This window comes from Saccostrea cucullata, unplaced genomic scaffold, assembly GCF_032062105.1.
Source record: "Saccostrea cucullata isolate Sc308-1 unplaced genomic scaffold, CSIRO_AGI_Scuc_v1 ctg37, whole genome shotgun sequence".
Taxonomy (NCBI): domain Eukaryota; kingdom Metazoa; phylum Mollusca; class Bivalvia; order Ostreida; family Ostreidae; genus Saccostrea; species Saccostrea cuccullata.
The window spans coordinates 878043-888346 of record NW_026938868.1 but is presented as its reverse complement, the minus strand read 5'-3'; positions in this window follow the sequence as shown (position 1 = coordinate 888346).

Genomic DNA, 10304 nt, shown 5'->3' with positions numbered 1-10304 from the left:
ATTCATTTCATTTTTAAACTGGAAAAATATTGATGCTGTTGAATGTCATTCCTATAACAATAATTAATATCCCCTCGCAATTGGAGGGTATATAGTAACGCAATCGTTTGTGTTTGTTTGTGGGTTTGCCATGTCCTGTGAGGTCATTTGTATCGGGTTCGATGTCGAATGTTCTCTCGATTTATAGATGTGCTGTCTGCGATCTAGTTACGAAAGGACCAAACGTTTGCTTTGAAACACATCTTCAGATACAAAATTACATCAAAAAACAACAATGAACCCCTTGAAAATCGTCAAAAGAAACATAAGAGAGCTTCAATAGCATATGTATCTGTCCCTGATCAATATGAAGGATATATTCATTAGTAGACATTGTACTGGCTCTGGTCGCCTAAAGGCGCGTGAAAGATCTAGCAATGTGCTGGACAGATAGTATTAATACACTGAAACTTGCTCGTTATCTCTATAACAAGCTTCATTATCCAGGCAAGTAAAGACTCCGTGAATAATGAACTTGGTTCTCAAGGTAAATGCGTCCATTATTAACTACGGTAAATATGCCTTTTGTGCAGGACCATGTCTTCTTCGTTGATTACCCCCATACTGAATTTTAATTAAAATATCACGAATCGTTCTTAAATATGTTTTGCATACATAATCAGACGCATTGATCGTTCTAGTCAAAATGTCAGAACATCAATCAAAGTTATATATATATATATATATATATATATATATATATATATATATATATATATATATATATATATATATATATATATATATATATATATTTGAACATATGTGTGCATAAAATGCAAAAGACATGTATATAAATACGATAGGCTATAATTGCAGGCCAAGAGAAAATAAATGGTTTTTCTACTTTGAACCATTAAATTGTGAGGTTGGAAATATCTTTAAGTAGACTTTTATTATATATATTTTTAGATGATATTTACATTGTAAGTCAAACTTACCAACGAGCAAACAGACGGACAAAGAAAGCCCTCAAGTACATTTTACAATGCTCCTCAAACTTCTAAAGCACTTTAACAGGAAAAAGTAGAACAGCATCTACTAAACCCCCGCTTAAAACGTGGGAGGGCATGTAGTGACTGGGATTTCCGTCTGTCCGTCCGTCCATCTGTTACGCTTTAGGGTTTAATGAGACTTTAACAAAATCTTTGTTACATAGTGCCATTGTGCACTTCTTATTTTACTTTTTGTCCCGACACATATTTTGTTTCCCATTGCAAAACATTCCTATATTATTGAAGGGTACCCATCTCTAATCCCTTACTCCGCCCATACCACTAATCAAAATTTAATGGTATTTTTACAGATTCTTTTTTACATAATACCATTGTGCACCTCCTATTTACCTTTTGATCTGACTCTTATTTCGGGTCTCCTAGAGCATAATCATATCAAAGGCTGGGGGTATCATTTAGTGAGCTCAGAATTTACAGTATCTCTAGTTATTTCCATGGAGGTTCATGAAAGAAATCAATGCCTTAATTATTTCTGAAATGGGCGGGAGTTATTCTATGACATCAGCTTTTTATAATTATACCCCCTCTGCTTGAAAAAGGAGAAGGGGGGGAGTTATAATAGTGATAGTGGTGTCCGTCCGTCTGTCTGTCCAATCGTTCTGTTACGCTTTGGGGTACCATTCTCTTATCTGCAACACCTCTTATACCACTGAACGAAATTCAATGAGACATTCACAGAATAATATTTACATAGTGCCATGTGCACCTCCTATTGCATGACAAAACATGGACACTGTCATTCTTCCTATAATATTGAAGGTTTCCCATCTTTTGTCTGCAACTCCTCCTATACCTCGAAATAAAATTTAATGATACTTTCACAGATTCTTTATCCCTTGATGACATTGTGCACCACCTATTTTACTTATTTGCCATTTTGGTTATTTATCGGAAATTTTCTTGTATTGTATACAATTTCAAAGTTACGCAATTTCCCTCATAAATTATTAAATCAATGTAAAATTTTCACAGATTTCCTAGAATTGGTGTTATACAAATTATCGATAAAGGATTAGAATGAAAAGTGAGTTATCATCGTAATAATTTCATCAGTACAAAGAAGTATTTGATTGGTTCTCCGCCCAAACAAATGCAGAACTAGAGTGGAAAACAGTAGGCAGGTTTGATGATGATCTTTGTCTACTGCTCTCTTCTGTGCTTGTTCGTGTAATCCTGTTTCAGGTTACCATAATTTATTAAACATGTCATTGTTACACTGGGTGGAAGCAATACCTTGTATTATATGCCTTCAGTCTGTCACGAAATGAATTTCTATACTAGACAAATTGAAGGCGAAATTGAAAAGGCGAAATTGAAACCTTTCTTAGAGACTATAGCCTTCGTCAAAGTCGAATACCAATTTCTTCTCTTTCTGAGTTTTTGCTAGTCTGAGAAAGACTGTTATAATATGTAGAACTGGAAGCAAAACCTGACTTTTTCCTCATTATTGGCTTCAATATGATAAATTTAGCTCTTCATCAGAATCAAGATATTTAATTAATAATAGAGCCAGAAAAATATAGATCAATAACATTTCAAGCCTTTCTGCTGGTGTTTGGAACTCTAATGTAGTAACCAAGTCTCCATTGTTATTCACTAATTCATATGTTAAAAGAGACAAGTAAAATTTAAACGAGAAATATAGAATTCGACACAAGTAAAATTTAAGGGAGACATATGTATAGAAAACAAATACATGTACTTCTTTGATTAACTTTATTCTTTAGGGAGATCCCTACGACAGATTTCTTCAGAATGCTTAATGCTTTTATTCCGTACATTCAGAATGAAAATATGGAGATAACGAACAGTATTCAAAATCAAAAGTCTTTTAAACAATACAAAATTGGAGAAGAGCGAACACGGGCCTCCAAAACATCATTAGTGGGATCATGTGCCATGGAAGAGTAAGCATCCCCTGCCAACCAGTCACAACCGCCGTGTGTTCCTTGTCATGATCGGTAAATAATTGAAAAATCCGTCGTCAATTCAGTGTATAAATAATGCACTTACAATGAATATCAACTTCCTTTACATATGCAGCAATATACCTTCATCACCTGTATACGGAGTTCATACATTCCAGTATAGAAATTGTTCATACGTAGAGCATGTTCTTGCGTATCGAATCAACTGAGATATATAAACTCCATACGCAGGTGGTGGTTTGGCTATTTTTTTTAGCCGGGCTTATTCCTCAAAGAGCAATTGCCGGCTTATGTGATCCTGTTCAAGGCAGGATGTTGACCCCATAGTCGCCATTTTAAAGTTACGTGCAAAAATATAGTTCTTACTCTCAACCGCTTTTAAGATAATACAAACGCTAAATAAAGCAACAAAAATAAAACGAAGTTTTATCTATAAAAATTAAACATTAGTAGTAATGACTTTGAAAACTTCATAAGTCAAAGAACATAGTTCATTAGCGTAAGGATTTTTGATAATCAGTGTTACCGTAGTTCTCTACACATACGAGGTAAAGCAGGAGAGGGAACCAGACTGGCCTGTTTGTTTACATTCAGCTGTGGTACCAGATTAATTCTGATTCTGACAAAATCGAACCGTGGTATTAGGATTGAAAAACTCACTGTCAGTGTCTTATCATTTATATTGATACTTTAAAAATAATTTTTTCATCAGAATATAAACGTGATTCATGTAAGAAATCCATTCTACTCTGTAAATGAGCCCGGCTCTCTGTACTTCTGAGTACTTTGATTTATATAGCAATGTTTTTTTTCCCGTTCTTGTTGAAAAAAGTCATTTTCTCACCATCAATCGGTCCCCAAGGTGAAAATGAAAATTCTAAGACCGTATTGGACATCTACATAACATCAATAGCGTTCATGTCGATACTGAAGCTACTCCAAAAATAAAGAGACGAGAGGGGGGTTCCTATCGAAACTGAAGCTACTCCAAAAATGATGAGAGGAGGGGGGACACTTGATGTTTTACTATTTTTGAAATATAAATAGAAATGTGTTGAAATTTGTGTACTGTTTTTCCCCTAAATCTCTTTTGGTTCCAAGGATGAAAATGAAAATTTATATCACTTATTGCACATCTACATGACACCAACAATCATATTCCAAAAAATGAATTGGCTTGGTGCTCATAATATATGAGGAGACTCAATTTAGAGGATAAACCAAACCGAAGCCATGCTGCACTATTAAAGAAAACAACTAATTCTACTCCAAAAGATAAAATAATCAGCAGAAATGAGTGTTTCACATATACACTATAGGACTATTTTTAGTCAATATTAGCGATTTACTTGTGTGATGAAAATGCATTTCTTGACTATGCTAAATGAAAGTAATAGCATATGACCATATTCATCTTTTGACTAATGGAACAGAATCCTTCATTAGATAAAACAAGTTTATAGATCATAATTGTAGTCAAGTGTTCACTATCCATTACCCGTATTGGATGCCATATAATTACATTATCAACTGTACGTCTCATTAAGATACAACTTGTCGAGATATATATCCTGTTGTTAATGGCTTCAGCAGACGACAGTGGTTCCAGCGGGAATAAGAAGTTGCCTTCTAGCGCCAAAATGAACACCTTAAATGCTCAGTTTAAAGCTCGGAGATCTAAGAGATTGTAAAATCACACACAGGAAACAGAAATGTTCCCGCCGTAAAGTGGCCATGTTCCACTGACATTTCTTCCAGTGCAGCCCCTCTACAAATCGATTTTTTATTGCAGTCTTTTACATTAATTTCATTTTCGTGCATTTGTTTGGAGTTTCAATTGCTCCTTAGGGAACACACGACTGTTTCCACAGAAGATTGTCAAGTTAACAGTCCAGTATATAAATTTATGCACTTCTTCTTGAACTATTTTCGTCCTCGGTATCGAGAGGCAGGATTGAAAGAATAATTTTATTTATTACTCGTAAATACATAGATTGCCTATTCAACTGATGTAATGAGAAACAATAACATTTTTAAAAAATTAAAACCATGATAATCTAATTGATGTTTGTTTATGTCAGAAATTCTGCTGAAATAATAGTGCATGTTTGTGCGGTAATCTGTTAAATCACTCATTTTTCTTGAGGGTTAATTTTCGTGGTTTTCGAAGTATGAAGAGTTTATGACGAATTTCTGACCACCATGAAATGTAATTTTTCACAGATATTATTACTCAACAATTCTTCATCCACGAAATTAAACCCCCCACAAACCTTTTTTTCCCTCAAACCTCGAAAATATTTGATTTTACAATTTTGATTCCTCCGTATCATTTTTAGGAACTAAAGTATATCCATATTTCGGTAAATGACCGACACTGTTTTGCAAATCAAATAGACATGTATATGATTCTAGAATCAGAACAGTTTCTGTCCAAGTACATGTAAGCTGTGGTTTTCGCAAATAAAAATAATTACTCATCATCAAAGTATAAGAGGCCTCCAGTATCACTGAAGGAGATGTAATAGCATCTGAACACGCAACACGAACCTGAGGTTATCTGGAAAGTAAGTTACATGATCAACTATGAATGAATTTTTATCATTTTGTACGATCTCCAACTGCGACACAGACCCTCATTCGAAGAGGCGGTCTCCGTGTTTGGATGTTCCGCACCGGGATTCGAACCCGCGGCCGCGGTAAGGATCGACTGCTAAAGCTTTGCTCCGTCTGCATATACATGTACATGTAATTATTGTACTAGTGTTGTGGGTTTGGGAGGAGAAATGAATCTTGACATTGTAAACAGAAATTTCGTAGAGCTGATTAAAGAATGATATTGATTCTTGACAAATGGTTTGTGTCGTCTTTTATACATCTGTTTTGAGACAATACTGAACATTTTATTCTTAGAACTGAATTTTTTGTAAGCATCCGGAGTAGTCAGCATAAAAAGAAAATACAGTTGGTAATTTTTACTGTTAGTAAAATTTTCCATTTTAAAAATTCTTTGCCAAAGTTTCTTGTCCAAAAACTAAAGCAACATATTGGAAACCAATCATTTAATTCATGACTAGTATGTTTCTAAATTCAGTGCGAAATTTGAGGGAGTTATTTTTAATGGTGGTCTTTTGATGTCTATAATTTCATTACAGATTAACTGGTTTCCTTGTATAAAAGGAGAGGTTACCCGGTAATTAAGAGACTGAGACATAACATCGACCAAATTCCTTGATTTTGAACATCGCCTAAAATGTTTTAGAATAAAATAAAAAGGTGAAATACCAAATTCACTCACCTGTTACTGGACTAAAGTTGAAGCTTTGGGTTGAGGGATATGTGTTCTATCTAACAGACGAGAAACAAGTATTGTTACTGATCGATAAATTCTTTGTGTGCACTCAATTCGTTTGTCATCCATTTAATACTCCAGTTACAGTGCAACAAATTTTGACACAGCAGGCAATTTGAAGAAATAATTATTCACATTTAGCTTCTCTGATTTCTAACTTTCTAGAACGTCATTATCCGGAGTACGCTTTTGCCGTTAGACACTCTCTATCCGATATGAAAAATACTAATGATAAATGATAACGTGTAATTTTCTTTTTCATTACATATTAGAGATGCGTTCATTGATTTCGTGTACCGTGTGCTGGGCTTGATTTCCGAACATCCTCAAGTCAAAATCAATCCAATAGAGTCTATGTCAACTATATTTATCTTTAATTATCATGTTCCAAGATCACATAGTTGATGACGTTTCTATGTACTCACCAAAAAAAAACGGGTATCAAGAAAACGTCACATTGTGTACGTAAGTTTGATTTGAATTCAATAACAGTCGATCCCTTTCTGTTTTCCTCCATGAATTAGTAAAGGAAGTATATTTGGAGATAACGGACAGTATTCGAACTAACAATGTAATTCAGGAGCAGAGCAAACACAAAGACTTAAACATCAGAGGTGGGATCAAGTACCATAGAGAAGTGCGCATCCCTTGCCGACCGGTCACATCCGCTCCTTGTCATGATCGGAAAATAACGGGAAATTCTTCGACATGTAAATTATGGCTGGTAATAATATACGTGATATGAAAAATTTCAGTCAGGATAGACTTTATTTGCTGGCAAGGTAGACCATAATAGAAATCTCGAAATGGTAACTTTAAACGAGACTGTCGATATTCTTCCATGCTTTATGAACTAGATTGTCTAAAACCTCGTGTATAAATGTTTTGCACATAGATCATGCTCTTGCGTATCGAATCAACTGAGATATAAATCTCGTATACAGGAGATAAGATTGTATTGATACATAAGTATTAATTGGAAGTTGACGATTGCAAAGTTGAAGTCATCCCGTTTATCATATAAAGCTTTGTTGTTAGGTTACCATTAACGTCTTTTTTCTAGTAAAATATCCAAATGTGAAACAGGTGTGTCAGACTCCGTGATTTCTATTATTTAAAGCTCACTTGGTTATATCATGTCGACATATGAATGGGAATAACTATTGTTATTTGACAATAAGTCTTCGATGTACATGTATCTACATGTCCAGTGGAAGGTCACAAGAAGGACAATATGAAAATTTGAATAAATTCTGCTTCATGTAAATACAAACATAGGTCTCCTTATTTGAATTCCGAAAGATTGTTGGAAGACCTGGTCTCCAAAAATCACAAATATAGTAACAATCAGAAATACGAACATCCAGTTTTAAGAAGTTAATTTAAAGTATTTTTAATGACATACAGCAGGTTTTTAGCTCACTGGTTTAAACTGGAATCAACAACGAAAACGATAAGTTAAATGCATTTAAAATAGTGTTTTATTTCCAAAAATAAATTGTTGGGAACACATACAGTTGCTAAAAATAAACATAAAAATCGCGCCCCGTTATTAGCTTATCTATTTTTGTATTCATATGAAGGAGATTTTATTGAAAAACTTCTGCAAAATCAGAAGTGGCCTTGAATTCAATATTTAGACACATCGAATACGTTTTATCAGTTAACAATATCCATTTCTTTTTAACATTGATTCGATGCATCTTTAAAAGATGCTACAAAGTTTGACACAGCAGTTTCATATCTTACTAGACAGACGATAATGGTAACCTATCAACAAAACTTTTTTGATTTCCAAACATCTTGACTTCAACTTTCCTGTTGTCATCTTCCCTTATTTGTGTAGAAATATATTATTCTCACCCGCATATTTCATTTAAAGTTTTTTAAAGTTTATGTTGCAAGAGCATGCTCTACGTACAAACAATTTCTAAAACGAAGCGAGCTATTGACAAACAAAATGATGCAACAAGAATATGTACAGTCTCATACTGGTCCAATGCTGACTGACTTTTTCATACGAATTTTTAGACCATTATTTATACACTGAATCATCTACGGATTTTTCCGTTATTTCCCGGTCCTGACATGAAGCACACGATGTGGGTGTGACCAGTCGACAGGGGATGCTTACTTCCCCATGGCATTTGATCCCATCTCATACTTTTACATATATGTGTTTTCAAATTACTCTGTTTCCAATTTGAATAATTTAAATGGACTTTTGAGCTTCAGTACTTTTTTATCTCCATATTTTATTTTTGTTTGTTTTAATAGATAAACACCTTTTTGAATGCACGTAAACGTAGCTCTCTTGTAGTTCTTTCCATTTTACTTTCAGACCAGTGAGCTACAGATCTGCGGATATACAAAGAATAGTAAATGTTTTTAATTTTCTGTTGGAAAGGAAAACAATGATTATTAGAATATTCAGATTTTTGTGCAAGTATGTTAAAATGATTTTAAAAAATATATACCTTTGGCACCATTGATAATGTACAATATGTTGTTCATTATGTTTGCCGGGGGCCAGTAAAACTAAATAAAAAAGATTTCTGTTGGGAAAAACTACTGGCTTTATCGACATAAACTGACATTAATCTGCACAAAACGTACATTATCATGATTCTGAATAAATGTAATAGCCTTTCAAGTTTATCTTGGATTGATTTTTTTTTATCCATTGCTATTTCACTGCTTGGTAAGCACTTTCAATAACATAACATTAGTCAGAGACTGACACTCTCATTTAAATCGTGACCTGTTGCCTGTGGTAAATGTTTTTTAATGTTCAAAGATTTTTTGTAGTTGTTGGATATCCTATTTATGGCACGCCAAATTCACAAAAATGAGCTAAACATAGTTTCACAGTCGATAAACTAGGTTTATCGGTTGTAAACTATAGTTTACGGACTGTAAACTATAGTTAACAACGTCAATCTATATTTTACATCTGTAAACCATAGTTAACGCGATAATCTTTGTTTCACAACCGTAAACTACACTGAAAGAAAAACCTAGTGAATTTAACTAGTGTGTTTCATAAAGCGTTGGTCGTGATTAGTAAACTTTCAGTTTACTGGTTAAGATAGTGAGTTGTGAAGCGGGGGTCGTATAGATACTTAGATACCTAGTGAAAGTTACTCATCAATTCTAAATTTACTAATCTTATCTAGTAAATATACCAATATCTGGTAAAACTACTATTAAGGTAGTCAATCAATCAATCAATCATTCTTTATTTCCTCCTCATGGAGATATATGAAATATGACATACAATTAGATAAAATGCATTGGAATGTTGCGTCACAAATAAACTATCATCTCATCGTCGAAAACCCACGAGTGATCTCGTTTTTATTTATCACCGGGTTATGAGAAAAGATGAGATCATCCTTGGGTATCCGATAATGATAAACTATACATGCTATTAAAAAAAACAAAAATAAAGAATCATCTGACTTCCACCTAAAACATCAGAATGAAGTGATTATCTAAAGAATACGCACAAATCGTCCAAAAATAATGCATGCATATTTATTGAATTGAGAATTTCAGGCAATGTGTATACATGTACATGTTTCCCGTGACTTAATTTTCGCTACATGTAACTATAGATAATATTCTTTTAAAATTAGCTGGTTTTTCTCATATACTAAGTAAATAATATACGAACGATGCATAATTATTATTTTATTTTACAATTTAAGAGAATTTTAGATTATTTACATCAAATTGATTTTTAAGGTAAAGTTTAGTACATTATGAGATATTTTGTTGCTGAACACAGAGAGAAATCTTTTTACATATTTTGAAATTACAGTCCGTCCGATGGAACGTTAAATAGTTCCCTATCTTAAGGTTTACAACTACATGTACATGTATTTCGCATGCAACAGATATAGATTACCCGCCGATAATGGCTTAAATCTTGCCGACTCGGCGTTAGGCTAAAATCAATCAATCAAT